The following is a 23,003-nucleotide window of genomic DNA, read 5'->3' as shown; positions in this document are numbered from 1 at the left end:
TAGCCTCCTCACAACACACTGCGCTTCCTCCTCTTGTGGGGACCATGTCTGTCTCGGATTGCCCGGGTCACATTCTCTTTCATTCCCGTGGCCTCCAGAACAATGTCTGAGCTTCCTTCCCTGGAATCTTCAACCAGATCACAACCTGGATGGTGGTCCTCTTCGAGAGTCCCTCTCTCCATTAACGGATGGCCCCCACCAACTCCATGTGTCCTATGGTACAGTACCCTCCCTGGAAATTCTCCGTCCTCACAGCCTAGAGCATCCCCTCTTCCTCAGGAGACCGCCCTCCTCCTGCCCCTTTTCCCTATCCCAGAGGCCCTCTCCCTCCCTCTCACACTCTCCACAGGACCCTCACTCCCTGGGCTGTTGTCACTCTCACTCACCCCCCATTCTCCCTGGGTTCTCCCCCTCCCATATGTGTCACCCGGTCCCAGCTGTATTCCAGCACCCTGGGCCACAAGCCAGCTGTGTTCTCTCCAGTCGCTTAGAGGCCAGCCCACCATTATCCCTACCACAAGTACTAAAGTTTTTCGTCCATGGGTGTTTTATGGCCCTCATGTGTTGAAAGTCAAGAACCTGATTCTAGGATCGTGCCAGTGACATGTCTGTGAACTGACTCATCATTGTAAGAGCTTCAAATGGGATCTGAGCCCAGATATACTACAGTCCTAGGAGCTAGCATTCAATGGATTTTCAGTGCCGTTAGACTGACAGGTATACTGCACACACGCACACACACACAGGAGCTATTGCAAACATGGCCATGTTGGGCACGTCGTAGGACTTGGTGGCTTCCAGAGCCCTCCCATGATCTCTACTCTGCAGAGGGCGCAGCCCCCACCATCTCTGTGTTGTAAAGAGGCCTTCTCACTTCTTCCACCGTGACATTCCCCAAACAAGCTGAGCCAGGGATACACAGCTCCTCGCAGGATTGGAAGTGTCCTGGGATATGATGAGACACTCACTCATGCCCTCCTGGCCCCGCCATGACTGGGCATGGATGGAACCTCACCCCCAGGCAGTACAGTTGTAGCTGGGGAGGGGTCCACCCCTCTCACCCTCCCGTCAGCCGACTGGCCCCCATGACAAGGAGGCTGGTCTCTGGGCCACCCATGCAGCTGCAGGGGGGCCTGGGAAGTGGGTGACAGGAGGTTTGTGTTCGAGGCTGTGTCACTGTGTACTGTGTTCAGCAGATGAACCCGCCTGACCATCACTGGTGAGTCTCCATCTTTCCCTCCTCAGGGTCCAGGGTGAAATTGGGGTGGATTTTCTGTCCTCTCTGTCCTGAATGTGGCTGAGATCTGACTCCCTATGCCTGTAAGCCTCACCCTCTTAGGCTGTCACTTTTCTCAGACACCTGGTGGGAACAGGCTGGGACAATCCCAGTGACCTCTTCCTGCTCCTCCCCAGCATGACCCTGAGCCCTCCTCAGGGAGCTCCTTCTCTGGACTCTGTGTCAGAAGTAGTCTTCATTTTTCCTGGAGGGATAGTTTCACTCTCCCCCATAATGCCCAGAGATTATATTCCAGAACAGGAGATTGGGGCAGCAGAGCCCAGGATAGCCACCCTCCACACTTTCCCTATGCTTGTGTGGCTCATGTCCTCCTCCAGCTGTGCCCACTCATGGCCTTCAGGATAATGTCTGAGCTCCTTCCTTGGAATCCCAGGTCCACACAGTCTGGGAATGAGAGGCAAGAAACCCCTCCTGAAAGGGAAGAAGCCCGAAACCAATACAGACAGATGTCCTGTATGAAGACATGGGGGAGAGAGATCTGGAGGGATACCTTCAGGCAGACAGATGCTCCAGGACAGACAGATTCCCTGAGGAAAGATGAGACCTCAAGGCTGATGCCAGCCAGCACCAGGGGCACAGAGGCTGGGATGAGCAATTATGAGGACATGCGAGCCTGAAGAGACAGATGCCAAAGAGAGCACCCAGAACTCCCATGATTAGGGCATTGAGATGCCCCCAAGTGGGCCCGATAGGGCTCTCCCCACGCCCCACTCTAGTCATCCCCAGCCCTTCTCCCTGCACTCAATAAACTCTCAGTAAATGTCCTTTTGGGCCACCCCGTAGCCTAGTGGTTAAGTTTGGTGTGCTCCGCTTCCGTGGCCCAGGTTCAGTTTCAGGGCACGGACGTACACCATTCATCTGCCAGTGGCAATGCTGTGGTGGCAGCTCACATACAAAAAGAGGAAGATTGGCAGCTGATGTTAGCTCAGGGCGAATCTTTCTCAGCAAAGAAAAACAAAACAAAACAAAAAAATAGTAAAAATAAATGTCCGTTTGTCAATCAGAAATTATGCTCTCTGCTCGTTGCTTTTCCTGTCTCATATTTAATTGCAACCTCTCCAGGATTCTCAGGGTGGGTGGGGGAACCCTTGGCACCCAGTGGGAAAGTAACCCAAAGGGAGAGGCTCACAGTCTCCCTGGGGACATCTCCCAGGAAACCGGCCAGGACATGAGAAGTCCAGTCACTGAACACCAGTCCTCCTGCCCTCTCCTGCTTCCCATTCCTCCTCCAGCACAGGGTCGTGCCCACTCCCTGCCACCTGCCTGGTTGGAGCTGTCCATAGCTGTCCATGACCAGAGGCCTCCAGATAAGCCTCCCTCCCTGCCCTCGTTGGGACCCTCTACATCCCCCGTGTCTTCTCTTTCCTCAGCCTGGAAACCCTGCTCTGGCCTGGACCCCCTCCACAACTGGCCCTCACCCCCTGGAATTCCCTCCTCTCTCCCTGCCCAGCTCAGCTCCTGCCCACCCTCACCCCCTCCCTGTCACTCTCAAGGGCTGGACCACCCATGGGGTCCAGGACACTCCAGCAGCATTGGCTTCCTTGGCTCTTAAATCTGAGACCATCTCAATTCCTCACCCGATGGCAGGCTCAGGGATGTAAGAGGACTAGGAGGAAGCCAGGAAGGAAATTGTCACACAAAAGGCCTGCCAGGAGCCTCGGACCCTTGATGGAGATAAGCTCTGAGCTCCCCAGGAACCCACACAAGGAGGGAAATAGGCGCCTCATAATTCCACTGAGATTAAACAAAGCCTTTGCTGAAGGGAAATTGGTGTGTCTCAACGCTGAGGCCAGGCATCTTGTACCACAGTTAAAAGTGGGGACATGTTTTCCCAAGGCCTCAGCATTGATGGGAACTGGGCTCTGAGACACACACAGTGATCACCTGGCAGCCTCAGGATATGGCGATAACTACCAGCTGGTACAGCTGCCCCCACGTGGGGAGCCCCCCGCGTTCCTGCCTCCAGTACCACCAGGTCACCATTACTGGGGAGGGGGGGTTTACATTGTCACAGCCCCCTGATTTGTCCTGGAGGGGTCCAGCTGGGCAAGCTCCTGCCCCTGGATCCAGGGTGGACCCTTGGTAAAAAAAAAAAAACCACCATACTGCACACACTGCACCCCCAAGGCTGCTCCCACCCCTGTCTGAAGCCCCCTTGGGTGCCCCGGGACTCCTGAGCTGTTCCCCCACTCACACCCCAGCTCTGCCATAGAGGGGGGTATCCTCGCAGGTATGTGGCACAGAAAGGCACCTGCCACCTTCCCATGGGGCGCTGTTTATTGGGAACCATCTCCATTTGACCGTGGATGTCAGCGGTAGACCAGGTCCCATTTAGGGACTCTGTGACGCTGTGAGGCTCCCGGGTCTGGGGGTGCCAGCCACCCTCTGATGACGAGGGGTGCGGTGAGGTGCCGGCCCTTCATGCTTGGTTCTGGGCTCCAGCTCCTCCACCGCACTTTGGGGGATGGGGCAGTGGCAGCAGGTCAGGCGCGTGTCCCGGGGGGCGGTGGGCCTGGAGGGGCCCCGTGAGCGTCCTGGGTGAGGCTCTCCCTCAGCTCCTGCCTTAGTCTTCTGTGGCTGCTGTCACAAATCACCAGACTCAGTGGTTAAAACCTCACGCGTTTACTCTCTCATGGGCCTGAGGTCAGAAGTCCGAAACGAGCACCACAGGCTAGAGTCAAGCAGCCGGCAGGCCGCCCTCCTGGAGGCTCCGGAGAGAACCCGCTCCCTGGCCCCTTCCGGCTTCTAGAGGCGCCCGCATTCCATTCCTTGGCTCGAGGGCGCTCCCTCCAACTTCAAAGCCCCACCATAGCATCTTACCTCTCTCCCTCTCTCTCCGACCTCCGCTGCCATGGCCACATCCCTCTCTCACTCTGACCCTCCCACCTCGTCTTTCCCTTAGAAAGACCGTACTATCCAGAAGGCCCACCCAGACGCTCCAGGATCATCTCCCATCTCAAGGTCCCTAACTCCACCACATCCGCATCCGCAGAATCCCTGTGGCCAGGTAAGGGACCCTGCTCACAGGTTCTGGGGATTAGGATGTGGACACGCTGGGGGTCTTATTTGCTGACCACAGCCCCATTTCCCAGACCCCAGGACTTGAGACACCTTCTCCCATGTTCCTCTCCCTCTGTGTCCGGCCCCATCCCCACTCCTGGGGGCCTTCCCAGCCCAGGCCCAGCCCTCCTTTCTCCCTGGCCTGCTGGGGCCCCTTCTCCCCCTAGGGTCACGGGGAAGGGCCTGGACTGTAGCTTCAGCTTCGGGGCCTCTCTTCCTGCTGGCCCCTGCTAACTGCTCTCCAGGCTTCCTTCTCGGTCATCAAACTGCCCTTGGAGGAAGATCCTATTAAGATCCTCGTCCCATGGATGGAGACACCAAGGCCCAGAGACCTGAGTGACCTGCCTGAGGTCACAGCAGGGACTGGAACCCGGGCCACCAGACTCCAGATCTCCGCTCCTGACCCCAGCTTCCCGCCGGGCCCTCCCGACTAGTCCAGCTTCCTCCCAGAAGAGCTCCGAGTCCCCCTGAACCCAGGTCCCTCACCCCGAGACCCACTGCCTAAGAGGACAGAGTTGTTGGGGTGATGAGGGACTGAGGGGACAGGGGCCTTGGGTCAGAGTGGCTGAGTCCCCCAAGCCCCTTCCCCATCCTCTGGGTCAAAAATCAGGGTCAGGGCACTTGGGGGTGGGGCTGAGAGAGGGTTTCCTCTTCCCAGAGACCCCGCCTCAGTCTGGTTCTGGGAAGGGAGGGTCTCCACCGGGCTCACCCTTGGTTGCCCAACACCAGAAGCATCAGTCCCTGGCAGGTGGCTTCCCCATACCAATTCCCCGACTCCCTGGTCCCAGCTGCTCCCCTTCAGGATCCGGAATTCTCAAGAACACCTTCAGTCAGGGATGCTCTCTGAGGGAAAACACATGTGGCTGTGAGTCTAGGGGTCCCAGGGAAGGGGCCCAGTGCCGAGAGCAGTGGGTGCTTGAATGGCTGCTGAAGGGCAATGCTGACTCGCGAGAAACTCCCAGGGAGCAGGCCAGCACAGCACACACCCCGACCTTCCAGGACTCCAGGCCGGATTCCCCTTCTCCTGTGCTGACCCCCCTTAGTCCACTTCCACCTCTGCCCTTTCCTGCTGAGAACCTTCTGGGGCTCCCATTTCCTCCAGGATAATGTCTGCTCCCCTGTGAGACGTAGCCAAATCTCCAGGGGAAGGTGCAGAGGGGCATCTAGCAGAGGGGCCCTTACTTCTGGGACCCTCAGGCCTCCAGACGGATAGACGCCCTATGAGGGAGCAGCTTCCCTGAGGCACACACAGCCGGGCTGTCAGCATGTGGGGGACCTTCGCCTCTCGGATCCACCTCCCGGAACCTCCCCTGCCCCGGTCCCTCTATGAAACCTCAGTGACACCCCATTTCCCTGCGGTCACTGTAACTGCACACCCCTCCAGTCCCCTTCACAATGGACCCCTGGGAGCCAAGGATGATGCTGGGGCTGCAGTGATAACTGGCCCATGAGTGACCCCAGCCCCATCCAGGTCCCAGACCACCGCCACCAGTCAGCAGTGGTTCCCCAAGTGCCGAGTGTGCCCAGCCCTGGCTCGGGCCCCGGGCCTGGCCCAGCCTGGTCCTGCTATAGCAGTAATGGAGGATCCTGCCCAGACACTCAGGCCAGCAGTCAGGACTGCCTCGGGGCCCCCACTGAATCTCCATCAGAGGGCCTGGACATCATCTCTCGGCCCCAGCACCAGCGTTCAGGCCTCAACATCTCAAGGTGAAAGGCCAGTGTCTCTCCTGATGGCCATCATAGGACCACAGACAGGACCCTACAGAAATAACCCAGAAGAAATGAAATGCCTGGACTCGAGAATGGCCAATCTGTGACCTGACAAGTTCTTAAGGATTGTGTTTCCTGATATTGTGGGAGATCAAAATTGGCCACTCTGAAATGTATGTCTTTACCTTGATTATTTTCTCTGACGGATGTTTGACCTCCCCCACTAACTGCCTAAAGGAATTTAACTCTGGGTATGCACAGACTGGCAGGGTCCTCACTAAGCCCATTCTTTTCAAAGTTCTGTTTACCAAACATTTACATTTGTAAAGGTATCTCACTCTGTGTACTGGGAAGAGGGAGGCATGACCTTATCTCTGGAAACTCTTGTTAGGACAGAAGAAGAGGACTTAAATCTACATACTTTTTTTGTGTGTGTGTGTGTGAGGAGGATCAGCTCTGAGCTAACATCCATGCCAATTGTCCTCTTTTTGCTGAGGAAGACTGGCCCTGAGCTAACATCCGTGCCCATCTTCCTCCACTTTATGTGGGATGCCGCCACAGCATGGCCTGACAAGCAGTGAGTCGGTGTGCACCCAGGATCCAAACCCGGCCAGCCAGCAGCGGAGCACACGCACTTAACTGCTAAGCCATGGGGCCAGCCCCTACATACTCTTGATTACTATAATTTCTGTCTCTCCAGCCACATTCTCTGCAGGTGGCCCTGCAAAGAATTGTCTGACAAACATTTACATCTCCCTCTTCATATGAATTGTCTTCTTCCCCTCTGAAATCCCAAACTCCCCACTCCCAACATCCTCCTTTGTCTTTAGCTGAAGATAGTATTTAAGACAAGAATCTCTGCTATTGTGTTGAGAAACTGTTTCCCGGGTTTCTCCCATGTATACATGTTATTAAACTTGGTATTATTTTCTCCTGCTAACCTGTCTTTTAATTATTTGGCCAGCCATAAGAACCTTAAGGGAAAAGGTGGAGGGGGATTCTCCCTTTTCCCCAACACATGTCAGCGCCGCAACGAGCTGCCCCTTTGGTTTGTTCTTTCTTTCTCTGTGTAAACCAGAAATTGGTTGGATCTGAGAAGGGCTCCCTGTTTCTTTACCCTTTCAATCCCTCAGCCTTGCCTTGGTCCTGACAGCAATGGATGCAACAGAGCTCACAAGACCCAGTCACGACTGGATGGTGGGCACCCTGAGGAGGGCCTGCACCTCCCTCAGTCGCTTAGATGCTCAGGTGGTTGCTGGGTGAGTGGCATTGAGCGCCTAGATGACTGCTGCTCAACTATGGGATTGTCCCCAGTTCTACTCAACTGTGGGATTGTCCCCAGCTCTACTCCATGATGGGAATTTCCCCAGCTCTGCTCAGTTGTGGGATTCTCTCCAGCTCTGCCCAGCTGTGGGATGGTCCCCAGCTCTGTCCGTTGTGGAGTTGTTCCTACCTCTGCACAGTTGTCGGATTGTCCCTAGCTCTGCTAGGTTGTGGGATTGTCCCCACCTCTGCCCCATTGTGGGATTGTCCCCAGCTCTGCCCAGTTGTGGGATGGTCCCCAGCTCTGCCCGACTGTGGGATGGTCCCCAGCTCTGCCCAACTGTGGGATCATCCCAGCTCTGCCCAGCTGTGGGATTGTTCCCAGCTCTGCTCAACTGCGGCATCATCCCAGCTCTACCCAACTGTGGGATGGTCCCCAGCTCTGCCCAACTGTGGGATGGTCCCCAGCTCTGCCCAGTTGTGGAATGGTCCCCAGCTCTGCCCAACTGTGGGATTGTCCCCAGCTTTGCCCAACTGTGGGATGGTCCCCAGCTCTGCAGTTGTGGGATGGTCCCCAGCTCTGCCCAGTTATGGGATTGCCCCCAGCTCTGCCCAGCTGTGGGATGGGCCCCAGCTCTGCCCAACTGTGGGATTGTCCCCAGCTCTGCCCAGTTGTGGAGTTGTCCCCAGCTCTGCCCAACTGTGGGATTGTCCCCAGCTCTGCCCAATTTTGGGCTTGTCCCCAGCTCTGTTACAGGCGTTATCTCCTCTTCCACGAGGACATTGACAGTTGGCCGAGTGCTCCTGATGGAAGTGCTGTGCTGGTGTCTGAGGGGCTTCACCTCCTGTGATCCCCAGACCACCCAGGGAGGGGGAGGTGCTAATACTCCCCACACCTTACAGACGAGGAGGCAGAGGGTCCCAGAGCTGAGGTCACCTGCCCAGTTCCAGCAAGTGCTCAAGGCTGCACAGGTGGTGGGCACCCAGGTCCCCTGACCCAAGGTCACCCTCCCTCCTGAGGAGGCCGTGCCTGTGCTGGGTTAGGAGAAGGTGCTGAACACAGACCCCTTCTGCATCCGGAAATCAGAGACATCCTCAAGGCTCTGTGGGGTGGGTGGACCTGGGTTCCTCAGTCTATAGGGGCTCAGTAGGGGTAGGTGGCAGGCAGGAGGGAAGTCATGGGAGGACCCTCTGAGTCCACAAAGCACAGCAAGGGGAGGGGTTGTGTGCCCATTTCACAGAGGAGAAAACTGAGGCTCTGATGGCAGGATGGAGGTTAGGGGGGCTGCCCGGAGTCACACGGTGAGTTGCTGGCTGATCTGCCCCCCAGGTTCTTTCCACAGCTCCTCAGCCCTGTATGATATGTCATTCATTCCTTCACTCACTCATGCACACAACAAACCCTCAGTGAGCACGGCTGTGGGCCAGTAGTCAGTGCAAGAAGACAAGGACCACCTGCCCTGGAAGTGCTCATGTGCTGGGGGTACAGCCACAGAGACCACCACTGACCCCCACCCTCCACCCCCACCCCCATTCCCATCCAGCAAGGTCAGCTCCCAGCCCAGGGAGCATCTGATGCAGCAGAAGCATCTCCCCACACACTTGGGACAAGACTGAATCAACAGCAGTCTGTGGGATGCCCCCAGCTGCCATCACTGGGCACTTCTCACACATCGCAGTCCCTCATGGAGCCTCGAAGTCCCCTAGGGCTGTCATTGCCCATTTCACAAAGGGGACACTGACCACAAGGGACACACCAGGCCTGCCCTGCCCAGCTCACAGCCAGGGCAGCCCCCTCCCTCCAGCACCTTCTCCCTGCTGGAGGCCAGGGCTGAAGGAGGTGACTGAGTCAGATGGGGGAGGGGGATTGTGGCTTCCTCCATAGCCAAAAAGCCAGAGCCCAGAATAGCCTGGGACAGGCGAGGGCAGAGGGGCCCTGGGGGAGGGGAGGTGACTTCTCAGAACCCTGAGGGTGGGGAGAGGAGGTGACTGTTGGGGCCTTGGAGGAGGGGAAGGGAGGGGAGGTGACTGCTGGGGTCCTGGGGGAGGGGATGGGAGGAGGTGACTTCTCAGAGCCCTGAGGGTGGGGAAGGGAGGTGACTGATGAGGCCGTGGAGGAGGGGAAGGGAGGGGAGGTGACTGTTGGGGCCCTGGAGAAGGGGAAGGGAGAGGAAGTGACTGCTGGGGACCTGGGGGAGGGGAAGGGAGGGGAGTTGACTGTTGGGGCCCTGGAGAAGGAGAAAGGAGGGTAGGTGACTGCTGGGGATCTGGGGGAGGGGAGAGGAGGAGGGGAGGTGACTGCAGGGGCCCTGGGGGAGGGGAGGGGAGGTGACTTCTTAGAACCCTGGGGGTGGGGAAAGGAGGTGACTGATGAGGCCCTGAGGGAGGGGAAGGCCTGGAAGCTCTTACTGAGCTGAGCTCGGTGCTCTCCCTTTCGCCCACCTGCCCCATGAGACCCGCAAAGGCACCAAGAGAGCATGGCCCAGCCAGGCCTGGGCAAGGAGACACCTTCACCCTTCACCCCCCAGTATTCACTGAGCCCAGCAGCAGTGGGAAGGGGGTCTGTCCCCAGCCTGTGTCTTGTGGGGACACAGACATTTACCAGGAAACAGACAAACCAGGCCCTGATGCCCCTAAATGAGATGACAGCCACTTCCCAACATAAAGGTCCAAACCCAGGTTTCCAGCCACCTTGACAATACAGCTTCAGGGCTGTCCACAAAATGGGCAACTGTCCCATGTAATGGCCATTGGTTTAGTGACACATGACACAACACTATGACAGTCCACATCTCAGAGTGAGCTCTCTTTTGCCCCTCCTTGCTGACACACCAGCCTCTTCTCAGGGTCTCCATGGCCCCCATCCAGGTTCTGCGCACCAGGCCCGTCCATGGCTGGACCGCGTATCAACCTCCTCCCTGTGGCTCCTGAGTGGGGCGTGTGGGTGGAACGGGGCCAGGTCGCCCGGTGCCCCTGGCTGCACACACAGAGCATTCCAAACCAGCATCCACGGGACTGGCCCGGCTGGTCTCCCCAGAGCACCGCTGGGCAAGTGCCCCGAGGGGTGCCTCGTGCAGGAGACCTTGTGAGGACCTGCTCCCTCTGGATGGTCTGGGGGCACCTCTGCTCCCACAAGGTCACCCTGAGGAGCTGTGGCTGGGCTCGGGGATACAAACAGTGACGTGACCGAGGGCAGTGGGGTCGGGTCAGGACCAGTCTTTGGGTCAGGTTTTCTGAAAAGCCAGCTGGTCACTCGGCAGCACAGCAAACGTAACCCTGTTTGGCAGGAATCCCACAAGTGAGGCCTCCCCAGAAGGCCGGGCCCAGTGCAGGCTTGGGGGTGACCTGCATCCTGGATTTCCCCAGACGTTCCCAGTTCACACCTGTGTCCTAATGTAGTTATTAATAGCGCCCTTTCCACTCCCAGAAATGTCCCAGTTTGGATGATAAATTTTGGTCGTCCGAGCTCGGAGTAACTGTTTGCTGAATGATTGAATGACGCTCCTTGTAATGGAGGGAGGCCCCAGGCCAGCCCCCAGGCCTGAGGTCAGCCGAGCTGCACACTGTGCAGCGCCATCAGGTGCTCTGTGGGTCTGGCCTTGACAGAGGCACCACGATGGGGGTCAGCAGCCTCACCAAGGGCCACACCCAGGCAGTGACCATGGGGTTCCTGGTCCCCACTGCCCCCACCTGGAGCCCTTGGTATGAGCTCACGCCAGCCCAGCCTGTGAAGAGCCAGAGTATGACCCTCACACCATTTCACACTCAGTGACAGCACAGCATGTGCGAGGGCCAGTGAGGGACGGGTCCTCTGGGCAGCCCTTGTCCCCAGGGAAACTGGCAGGAATCAGGGAGAATGTCTCAGGGTGAGGACAGGGGCCAGGGTAGGGGCTGCATGACTTCTGTGGCCAGCGTCACAGAGCTGGGGTCATAAAACACCCCCATGTCCACTCTGGGGACAGAGTAGCTGACGGCCAGCATGACCCACCAGGGCACCCACCATGGGTGCTTCCACACAGGCCATCCCCTCGTGGTGACACCCTCTTCCTGTGGCCACATCAACACCTCAGGCCTCTCCTGCTCCTCATCATCCTACCTGGGGGCATCTCACATCAGGGCTCTTGTCCACTGAGTATCCACAGTGCCCGGGCTGTGCTGGGCACCAGGCCTGGACCACACACAGGTCCTCACAGGGCAACCCCCGCCCGCCCAGTGTCCAGCCCGCGTGGGGAGATGTCGGGCTCTCCTGACTGTCCCGAGGGGAGGGAGGAAGCTGCAGCCAGACCCCTGCCTGGCTCGCAACAGAGGACAGAAGGGCCGCCGTAGCCCCAGCGGCCGAGAGCGGCTCTCTGAGGGAAGGGGTGCTGGGCCCGGGGCCACAGGGCAGGGCAGGCTGGAAAAGGTGGGACCCCAGACCAGCCAAGTGAGCCCTGTTCTCAGGTGTCCCTGGTCAGACAGGGCTCCAACTCAGTTCTAGTGTAGACCAAGGCCCAGTGTGGATGAGGCCCCAGTGTAGACACTGCCTAGAGCCTAGTCACCCATTTGGCATCTCTTTCCTGAGCACCTACTGTGTGCAGGGCCACAGCGGTGGGCGACCAGGCCCAGCCCTGCTTGGAGCACTCACATCTGGGGGACACGGGAATAAGCCTAATGGATAGTGAACGGTGTCGGGCAGGACATGGGATCCGTGCCGTGGGGAAAATAAACTGGGGGAGGGGGCCAGGGAGACTCCAGCCAGTGTCTTATGTGGGGTGAATTCGGGGCCAGGTCCCTGCAGCTGGAGTTGGTGGTTTAGGGCCTCAGTTTCCCCTCTGCAGCCAGTTGATTATAATGGAACTTCATTCCCTGGGGGGAAGGGAGGGACGGTCAGACGGAAAGCGGGCGTTTGCTCGTCTCTGCAGCTGCCCGTTGCTGTTATCGTTGGGCTGTTCCGGCCCCACCCGGCCTCAGGCCAGCACCCTGGGCTCCCTGTGGGCCTCACGGCCTCACCCTGTGCAGCTGGCCTGGCGAAACCAAGAGTCCCTGACGCCCAAAATAGCCGGAAAAGCCCAACACTGGCCCCAGCCTGGCAGCAGGTGCCTCCCTCTCCCTGGAGAGGGAGGGGGGTCCAGCTCCAGACGGTCCCAGCAGCCCAGGTGGAGAAGGGGCCTGCATCCCAGCACAAAGGCTGCCCAAGCCCCTGTGACCAGGCTGAGATGGGCAGGGTCTCAAGATCATGGGAACGGCATCTTCTGTTCCAGAATCTTCTGTTTGTGCAGGTCGTACCCCCTCCTGAAGGCTTCCCAGGAGCCGTAATAAATGCCAGGCATGGAGCCTCGGTTGACCGTGGGACACAATCCGACACTTATTGCTTAGAGGATCCTTGGGTGGCCAGGGCTGGACATGGGACACTGTGGGTCACACCTCACCTGCTGCCTCAGACCTGAGACTCTTCAAGGGGGTTCGGCCAAGTATGGGGAAGGGGAGAGAAATGTGGACCCTCACAATCGCTGTCCTGGGAGCCCAAGGTCTGGAATAATAATATGTAGCCCAGAAGCACAGCTGTCCCCCAGAGGCCTCACAGGCTCCTTCCCCAGTGGACAGGACCTCAGATTGTTCATTTACTCATCCATCTGTCTGTCCATCTGTCTGTCCATCTGTCCATCCACCCATCCATCCACCCATCATCCATCCATACTTCCATCCATCCATCCTTCCATCCACCGACAGAGCCTCCCTGAGGGCCTGGCTTGTGTGGGGTTCATGTCCCAGGCAACGTGGGACTGGCCCAGTCAAGGCCAAAGTGAGACCTGGAATGTGCTTGCTTCACATGGGAGGAAGGGGCTTCAGGCACTGAGTGCCCCATTCCTTCCCAGTCTGCCTCATGTTAGATCTAGAGGCTGAGGGCAAAGAGAGGGCCAGAAGTGTGACAGACGGGCCAGTGTGGCAAGGCCTGATGCCCCTGCCCAGTGGGTGACCAGATTCCCCAAGCCCCCCATTATAGATCTCCCTGATCCACCCTCCAGGCTGACCCTCCCCTTCTCTCCTCTCCTCCCTGACCTTCTCCAATCAGAGAGGTTCCCAGGACATTCCAGGGTTCCAAGGTCCTGATGGGGGTGGAGACTGGGGACCAAGTACCCAGCCACAGTTTCCTGGGTTCACCCCCAAAGGTGGCAAATCCCTTCCACTGGTGGAACTTCACAGACTCTTTCTTGGGGGACATTGCCAATAGCTCCCCCAGCCCAAGGAAGCCAGGAGCCAGTCCTGCTGGCCACAGCCATAACACCATGTCACCCAACATGAGATGTGCAGTGTCCAGTGGTCAGGCTTGGGGGAGTGTGGCCTTCACTCCAGCCATGATCAATGGGCCCACCAACCATTGTTCACCCCCATTGCCCCTCACCTCCCCTGCACATGCCCGGGCCAGGCCAGCCCCTGGGGGTGAAACTGAGTTGGGAGACTTATCCCTGCCCAGCCCAGAGCTCACGGCACAAAGGAGACCCTCGCCCTACAAACATTAATGGAGAAGACAAGGGGTGGGGGACACTGGGGGTCCTGTGCAGTCAGCAAAGGTAGTTTGGTGGCCACAGCAGCTTCAGCCACCTCAAAACAGGGCCTGGGAGCAGGAACCGTGGGGCTGGAGGGGCACGGGGAGGAAGGGCATTCTGGGGGGCAGCATGAGCAGGGACACAGAGGGAGACTGCAGCACTCCTCAGCTGATGCACTCAGGCCCCCATTGAAGCACCTTGACCCCGCCGCCTCGAAGACCCCAAACCCCTGTCTCCCATGCCGCCTGGGCCACCATCCTGCTCACCACCCAGAAAGCCCTTGCATTCTGTGCCACTTTGCTGGGCCCTGCCCTGGGGAGGAAGGAGAATTGGACATAGACAGCAACCGCCCGGCAGAGAGGGGCTGTGCAGAGGATGCTGGGAGGAAGGCCCAGGGCAGGGCCCCAGGGGGTGCACAGGAGTTCTCTGGGGTCCCATCTGATGGATGGGGAAACTGAGGCCAGGAGAGAAAGGGGTCTGGTTAAGCTCACACAGGAGTGTGTCTGTATGGAGCGCTGCCCTCTGCCAAGCTCCAGACCTGCTCATGTGGGGTGACCTACCTCCACTATTCCCCAATCCCGACCCAATTTCAGGGGTGCAGAAAGGAGGCCCGAGAGTGGACCCAGTGGCCCCCTCTCCACCCCATAGCTGGGAGAAGGGAGGGCCGGCTGGCCAAGGGCCTGGGGCAGACTCTGTGGTAGGAGCCCAGACCTCAGGGTTGGACAGGGAGGGGATCCCCCACCCACGATCAACCCTTCTCAGCCCTTGATCTTGGTGATTTGCCTCCCCTCTGTGGGCCTCAGTTTCCTCATCTGTACAGGGGAGTGATAACGAGTGTCTCCCCCACAGGGTGGGTTTGGGAATTAAAGGAGATGATGCCTGTGACTTGTCTGGCCCATGGTGACTCTCACCAACCCCAGTTATTGCTGTCTTTTTCTGGGCCCCAGGCCTGCTTCTGACATGCTGTGTGACCCTGAGCAAGTGGCTTCCCTCTCTGGGCTCCAGCCTTCCCCTCTGCTCAAGGAGAGCTAGGTAAGGGGCCCTGAGTGCCAGAAACTATAGGAAAACTATAGGATTCCTGGATGAAGGGGTTGGGCTCAGAGGCCCTGGGCCTGCAGGGATAGTGAAGCCGAGGTGGGAGCAGGGTCGGGGCCAGTCCAGGGCAACGAGGGGGGTGGAGTGGTCGCCCTGCCAGCAGCTGGATGCCCCTGGGAATCCCCGGGCTAAAGTTAACACCCCGTTGGCTGAAACTAGAACTCAGGGTGACAAAAAAGGAGAAGAAGGGGAAGAGAAACTGAGACTGCAGCCAGTGGGGCATGGGATGGGCAGGCGACAAACAGGGCCAGGTGTGGCCTGGGAAGGGCCAGGGCAGTTTCAGAGCTGTAACCGGATGTTTGTGCAGCTCACAGCTGGGGGTATCAGAGCCCTCCCCCCAAGGAGCCCCCTCTCAGCCACCAGGCGGGCCTGGCGCTGCCCCCTGGCTGCTTCCACACATCCTCCGCAGCGCCATCCCAAATCCTGGAATCCTGGAGGGCCTGACCTTAAGGGATCTCAGAACCTGCGCGTGGTGGCCCTCATTGTCAGCAGCGCCCCGGGGAGGGGATGACCAGGATCACAGAATCAGTCAACACAAGAGGGAGGAGCTGGCCCGTGGGGCCCCAGCCCCAGGCCCTTCCCACAGCAGAATGAGCAATGAGCGGGCCAGTGGGGCAGCACAGGCATCCTCACTGCCCAAGACCCCGCGATTCTGTGATTCTGAGGGGCCTCGGAGGTTGAGATGCAGTTCAGCCTTTCAGGAGGGATTCACCCTCTGTGGCCACAGCCTGGCAATGCACTCCCCTTGACCCAGTAGGCCTGTTCGGAGGAATTCATCATGAACACGTCACTAGGCCAGTGCATAGAGGCGCCAAAGTGGGCCCTGCGGTGTGTCTCTAACTCCAAACAGCCTTGGAGACGTGCCACGGAGGTTCCACAGTGGGGGACAGTGGGACTCAGGCAGGTCACAAGAGAAAGTCTCCCCTAAGCCCATCTTTGTGAAAAGGACACAACTGTATGCAGAGAAAAGTCTGGAAGGATCCACACCAATACTAACAGGGTCCTTTTCAGCAGTGAGATCAGATGTTTGCTTTACTTTTTTCTTTATACTTCTGTGTCTTTTCTGATTTCTCAAAGGACATGTATGACTTTTCCAATCAGAAAACAAAACAATAAACTGATTTAAGATCAATGATCCTCTAAAAATGATGTATTAGATTTGAACGGCATCTGAAAAGGCTCGAACATAGCATTATCCCAAAGAAGTCACAAGACAAGATGTGATGTATGTAAGCATGTGTCTCTCTATCTATATCTGTATCTATGTCCATATCTGTATCTATTAACTGAGCCCACCCATGAAGCAGAGACGATAGGTAATTTTGGTTTCCATTTTGCACATTTGACTTTTCAGTTTTTTTCTACAGTGATTATATATTTATTGTGTAATTACAAAAAACAGAGGTGTTGTTTTTTCACTTAAGTAAGCATATTTATGCCAATTCACTTAACATTCAACAAATATTTATTGCTTGCCTGCCACATCCATGACAGGCCGGGGCAGGGTTTGGGATCATGCTGATGACAAGACAGAGAGCTGCCCCTCTTGGGCAGCAGTCCAATGGGGGAAATGCATATGGAAGGAGGTAATGACAATACTAATATGGATTCTTACCCCCTAAGTCTTAGGTCCTGTCCAAATCCATGAAACTCTCACAGCTCCAGCTGCACCCAGAAGCAGGACGCAGAGGGAAAGTTGGGCCATTGAAAAAAAAGAGAGGTCTTTCAGGGGTGGTGAATACCAAACAGCAGACATTTAGCAAAGAGGGTTGGAGAAAAGCAACCCCCTTTAAACACAGGTAAAAACAGAAGAGTGAGCAATTGCAAACCAAAAGTGTAAGCAGTTTCTGCAAACAGTAATAAAAACCTTCCTACAAAGAAAGCAGATCAGCATGGGATGGTTAGTCCAGGATGGGCAGAAGTTGTGAAGAAAAGAAGCACCATCTGAAGCAGACCGGAATAGACTTCAAGAGTTTTCCCCAGTTCCTTGGACAGGAAGAATTATGTGGCAGGTCAGAGCATGGTATGTGCAGGTGGGAAAACCTAGGTTGACAAACTTCTCAGTCACATAGGTGATATTTACTTTGGCAATTAATCTCTCTCCCCATGTTCTGATCTAGTGGGTGTTGATATTAGTCACATGTCCATTATGAGGAATGGATGAGAGAATGTGCATAAATCGCTTAACAGAATACCTGGTTCAATGAATGGTAGGAATAGGCTAGAAATTATAATTGGAACCTCACTCTACATTATGTATAGTTTGTTCATTCTAATTATATGCATATTAGCTATAGTAGCTTGTATACATGTCATTCCTTATATTCCTAAAATCTGTATTTAAACTCTCCACTTAAGGTCATGGCCAGCTCTCTGTTCTATAAGTGACGTGAGGACAGACATCTTACCTCAGTTGTTCACTCCTCAATTTCTCCCTTGGAAACTACGGGTTTTTAACCCAATTCAGTGGGTCTAGTGCTATGACCTTCCACCCAAAAAGGCAGGAACTCAATAGACACCTCTCCAGGCTGCCTGCCTCCTGCCTCAGCTCCCCCTTCCAGGACTCTCACTGACAAAGGAAAAGCTGTTGCCCCAAGAGGTGCAGCCCCCTCCCAAGTCTGCAGACTCTTTACCTCATCCCCAGCCCAGTGCCTGGCAACTTCAAGGTCTCAGTAAACAGTCTGAATGAGGGAAGGAAGGAAGGGAGGAAGGAAGGAAGGAAAGAAGGAAGGAAGGGAGGGAGGGAGGAAGGAAGGAAGGAAAGAAGGAGAGAAGGAGGGAAGGAAGGAAGATACGATGGGTGGGTAGATGGATGAGTGGGTGGATTGGCGAGTGTATGGGTGGGTGGGTAGTTGGGTGAGTGAATGGATGGATAGTTGGGTGGGTGGGTGAATGGATGGGGAGATGGGTGGATGATCGATGGATGTATAAGTGGTTGAGTCAATGGGTGGCTGTATGGATGGATGGATGGATGGATGATTGATAGATGACTGGATGAGTGGGCAGACTGGTGAGTTCATGAGTGGGTTAGTACTTGGATGAGTGGATGGATGGATGGATGGATGAATGTTTGAGTGAGTGAGTAGATCCTAATCACAAGAAGCACAGAACCTTGGTGCCTGGCAGCTCTGTGGAGACAGACTAAACCCAATACTTGGTTCCAATTCCAGCTCTGATGCTGACTTGGTGTGACCTTGGGCCATTTCCGTAATGTCTCTAAGCTTTGCCCCCTCACAGGCAAAGAGCATGTCAGTCCCTGCTCTGCCCATGTCACAAACTGCCAGGAAAGACACTGAAAGGACACACATGCATGAAGATGCATTAGAAACCCCAGAGGGCTTCTCAGGTGCGCTCTTAGTGTTGGAAGGACCTTGCAGGTCGTCGAGCTGACTGCCCTTGAGGTTGGATCATAACTTTCAGTAAAAGCCTGAGCTTGGAGCCCAGACACACCTGGGTTGTAGTCTTGGCTCCACCACTTCCAAGTGTGTGACCTTGGGCAGGTGACTTCCTCTGTGTGTCCTCCTCTGTGATGTGTGGTGATGATAGTGGTAGCCACATCTTGGGGCTGTGAGGGGATTCAGTGGGATAATTCTGGAAAGCACTCAGTACAGCACCCACAGGGGTACAATGACAGATCCAAGGTCTTCCATCTGGAGTCACAAAAAAGAGGCCCAACCCCCTTCTCTGGAGTAGGGAGTCCCAGAGGCCTGGAGATGTTGTAGGACATCTAACGCAAGGGTTCACAAAACCCTGACATGTGTCTGTATAAATGTTCATTGTGGGGAGAGGCCCAGGGCTTTGTACAGAAAGAGGCCATGACCCATGGAGGGTCTACCACCGTGATCTAACCCAAGACCCTCATTTAGGAAACCAGGACCCGAGGTCCACCCAAGAGCACTCGGTGGGTGAGGGGACAACAAAGCACACAGGGCTTCCGTCCACTGGGAGACTCTCCCTGCCCAGGAGCAGGGGCCTGCCTTGGAACACCTGGCCTGAGATAGGATTACCACCACTTGGGAGCAGCGTGCACCAGGCAGAGGCTGCCAGAGTGGGTGGGTGGGGGAATGGAAAGAGCAGGGGCCACCATTTGGATCAAGCAGGATTATGAGGGAATTTCAACTTTCTTTTTAAATTTATCTGTAAAGGTTGTTACAAGAGGGCTTTACAATAAGTTAAACTTGAGGGAGAAAGAGGTAGTGGCTGGTGGCGAAACATCTCTGCCCGCTCCCCCAGGGGACCTGCGGTTCTCTAGTTCATGAGCTTGTGCTACAAAAATCAACCAAATGATAGGCCAAAACAAAGGAAAAGAGAGCTTATCAAACACCAGCGTGATGTGGAGTCGGCCAAAGGGCCTGGACAGATCGTCCGGGAAGGGAACTGCTGAGCCTCGGAGCGATTACTCTCCTGTTTCGGGGGACACCCTGGCAGAGAGGTGCAGGTGCCACTGGGGCCCCCAAACTCCAGGCCCAGGTGGAGGCAACAGGGTGAAGAGGAGCTACAAGGACGCAGGTGTCAGCCCAGTGTGAGGGAGAATCTCCTTGTTTGTTGTCTGAGTTCTTCTTAAAATAGAGTTGAGCAGTCTTGGTCTTTAGTTTAAAAACAGTAACTGCTCACTGTAAACAACGTGAAAAGTGCAGAAAAACAAACAGGAGAAAAATAATGCACCTCCCTCACACTTCACTCAGAAGAGCTGTCACTGAGATTTTGATGGCTCTCCTTCTATTTTAATGCTATTTTAATTGTAAACTGTAACAACCACAAAATAAATAAATAAATTGCACCTGCAGAGCTTAAAAAGTAGTAATAATAGTGGTGATGTCTGCACAACACTGTGAATGTACTAGGTGACCGAATTGCTCCTTTTAAAATGGTGAATTCTGGGAGACGGGAACTTCCCACCAATCAGCCACCCAGGCTAAGAAGGTGGCCAGGACCACACAGCCCCTGAGTTCATCGTCTCTTTATTTTTCCTTATAGTTTTACCTCCTCTGTCTGTGCCCTTAAATCAACTATTTTTCATCTCTGCCTGTTTCCACACTTCACATAGTTTAAGTTAGCCCGCGTGGGTTTTTTGCTGTGCGCCGGCGACACTGGGCAGATCTGCCCCTGAGCATGACCCACCCACACTGTCTGGAGCCCCAAGTGAGGGTTTCTCCAGGGCCCTGTCATTATGCAACGCATTGTTTCAGTGTGTTTTGTCTTCAAAAATGGAGACAGCTGAATTTTTTCCTGATTAAACAAAGATTCTTTAAAAATAAAATAGAAAAATGTTGGGGCCGGCCCGGTGGCATAGCAGTTAAGTTCTCACGCTCTGCTTTGGTGGCCCGGGGTTTGCGGGTTCGGATCCTGGGCATGGACCTACACACTGCTTATCAAGCCATGCTCTGATCACGTCCCATATATAAAGTGGAGGAACATGGGCACGGATGCTAGCCCAGGGCCAGTCTTCCTCAGCAAAAAGAGGAGGATTAGCAACAGGTGTTAGCTCAGGGCTAATATTCCTCACCAGAAAATTAAAAAATAAACAGAAAAAAAGTCTAAAGAAGAAAAGTTTCCAGCAAAGCCTGGAGATCTGTGCTGCTTGTGCCCGATGTGTGTCCTTCCAGACTTGACCTTGCCTTTCACATAGACAACAGAAGGATGAGAGATGAGAGGTAGATAGATGATAGAGAGAGAGACAGACAGACAGAGAGAGAGAACAGATTGACAGGCAGAGGGGCAGAGTTCTTCCTGTTGTCACTGAACAGCACACCCACACAGGCGTGGGTAACCAGACATCACACTCGTGAACGTGTGGCTCTAATGACACTCAGACAGCCCCTCCCTGTCCCACCACGGGATGCAGCCAACTCCCCTGGCCGCCATCCCTGTGCACGGGTCCCACCATTGACTTAGATTTGGAAGGGGGTCAAAGGTCGTGCTTGACTAGAGCTCTGGAAGTGTGTTCCAGGCCGACTTCCAGAAAGGCAGCAAGCACCACCCCCCCCCACCCCTCAGAGCTGGGAGGACCCCCTGGATCCTAAGGAAGGGACGGCACAGGCATGGACAGAGAGGGGCCCATGGACACTGCCCTCCCACCTGGCCCACCTTGACCCCAGCTCTGCTCTGAGGCAGGGGGCAGAAACGGGCCCCAGGGCCTCTTCCCGGCTCCCTGGAGCAGCACAAGGTGGCCTGAACCAGGGGGGAAGCCTCCTCCTCAGGGAGGCTTCAGACTCTCCCCCCAGAGTTGCTTGGTGTCTCTTCCTGGGGAGGAGAAGACTCAGGGCTCTGAGCTCAGCCTCTGGCTGCTCTGAGGGTGCTGGGAGGGTGTGAGCTCTGGGAGTGGGGGGCTGGGGAATGAGGCCCCAGGTCAGTGGGCTGTGGGTTGGGGTCTGTGGGGTCTGCACGTGTGGGGCTGTGGGAGGACATGAGAGGCCCTGTGGGTGGTCCCCACGGTCAGGGCCCAGGGAGGGGATTTGGTCCCCTCTGCCCCAGATAACACCTGGCCCCTCAGTTTCTGAGGCCAGAGACCCCTTGATAGGGGGTTGGAGGGGAGACCTCCAGCCCCAGCACCTCCAGCAGCAGGGCCTGGTGCCCCCCATCCTTGCCCCGGTCTCAGAGTCTGGGCAGTCAGGCCCATAGGGGTCCCAGCTGCCCAGCTCAGCTGCCCAGGAGCCACAGTGGTGTTGGGGGGTCACTGGGGAAGGCCCGAAGCAGCACTAGAGAGTGGGTCCCACCCACTCAGCTTACACAGGAGAAACTGAGGCCCACAGCGGGTAAAGCACTTGCCCCGGTCACGCCGTGAGTCCCCCAGCAGTATTCAAGGCCCAGTGCTCCCCGCTACACACGGCACACACATGCCCTCAGCCCCACGGAGCTCCCTCTCAGCCTGGCTCCAGCCTGTGGCCTCTACCCTAAGACTCCGCATCAGCCACTTTAAACCAAGGAGCCCTGAGGGTCTGCAGTCAAGGCCAGAGAGCCAGCACTCCCCTCTCCAGGCCGCCTGGCCTCAGGCTCCTCTCTGGTCAACAGGCCGCGGCCTAGCTCCCTCATACAGGCCCAGCGCCTTCCTGCCCTCCTCTGGGCCTTCAGACCCAAAGCACATTCAAGACTGAACATCACAGGCCAGTCTCTCAGCCTCCCACCCCGCACCTGCAGCCAAAACCCAGGCTCAGGGGCGGGGCCCACCAGGAGCAGGGAACCCCTGTGTGACCTCTCTGTAAGAGGGAGTGGTCCCGCCCAGGGCAGACAGCACATGAGCGGCCACAGGAATGGTGTCTGGCGCTTATTTGTCATGAACATGAAGGATACACAGCGTCCAGAGGAGAAGCCGTCCCCTCCTGCCACCCCTCCTTCAGGCCTCGGGGAGCAAAGCGTGGCCACTGCCCCACACCCCACATTCACCCCCAGACCCAGGTCCCTGTGACGGGCCAGGCCCCACCCCCAGCCCAAAGGGGCCTCAGGTCCACGCCTGGGGACTGGGGCTCGGGCCTATCAGAGCTGACCCAGGAGCACGACGGCCAAGCTGCCAGGAGCCCAGCCAGGTGGTCACCACGCACCTCACGGGAGTGTCACCCACACAGGGACGTCACCACCCTCACCTGACTGTCCTCCATGGGCCACATGGAGGTGTCCCAGGTGCATTCCTGGTCAACATATCCCGAGTGTCCCTGTCCAGTGCCCCCCCCCCGCGCACACATTCACACGCCCACATGCACACACAACTCACACACATTCACGCTCACACTCACACAGGTGCACACAAGGAAGCTGCAGCTGACAGTGCCCTCTAGTGGCCGCTGTTGTCTGGTCTCTAAAAGTCACAGCCACACCAGGAGTAACCCCCAACTCCGGGGCCAGTGCTCTCGCCCTCTCCCATGTGACCAGGTGCCCAGATTCCAGTTCATTCCAGCTCGCAGGGCCCTGCCAGAGCCCAGAGGCCCAGCCCCGTCCCAGAGAAGGGGCTTGGGCAGAGGAGCTGGGGGTCTTGTACCCCACACCCTCACACACAGGGTGTGCAGCCCCCCAGGAAGGAAGAAGTCACTTTGGGGGAGAGAAATTTCCAGGCCAGA

The sequence above is a fragment of the Ceratotherium simum genome, chromosome 35 (assembly GCF_057802395.1).
Source record: "Ceratotherium simum simum isolate JZ-2026a chromosome 35, ASM5780239v1, whole genome shotgun sequence".
Taxonomy (NCBI): domain Eukaryota; kingdom Metazoa; phylum Chordata; class Mammalia; order Perissodactyla; family Rhinocerotidae; genus Ceratotherium; species Ceratotherium simum.
The sequence above is the reverse complement of the archived record's forward strand: the minus strand, read 5'-3'. Positions refer to the sequence as shown.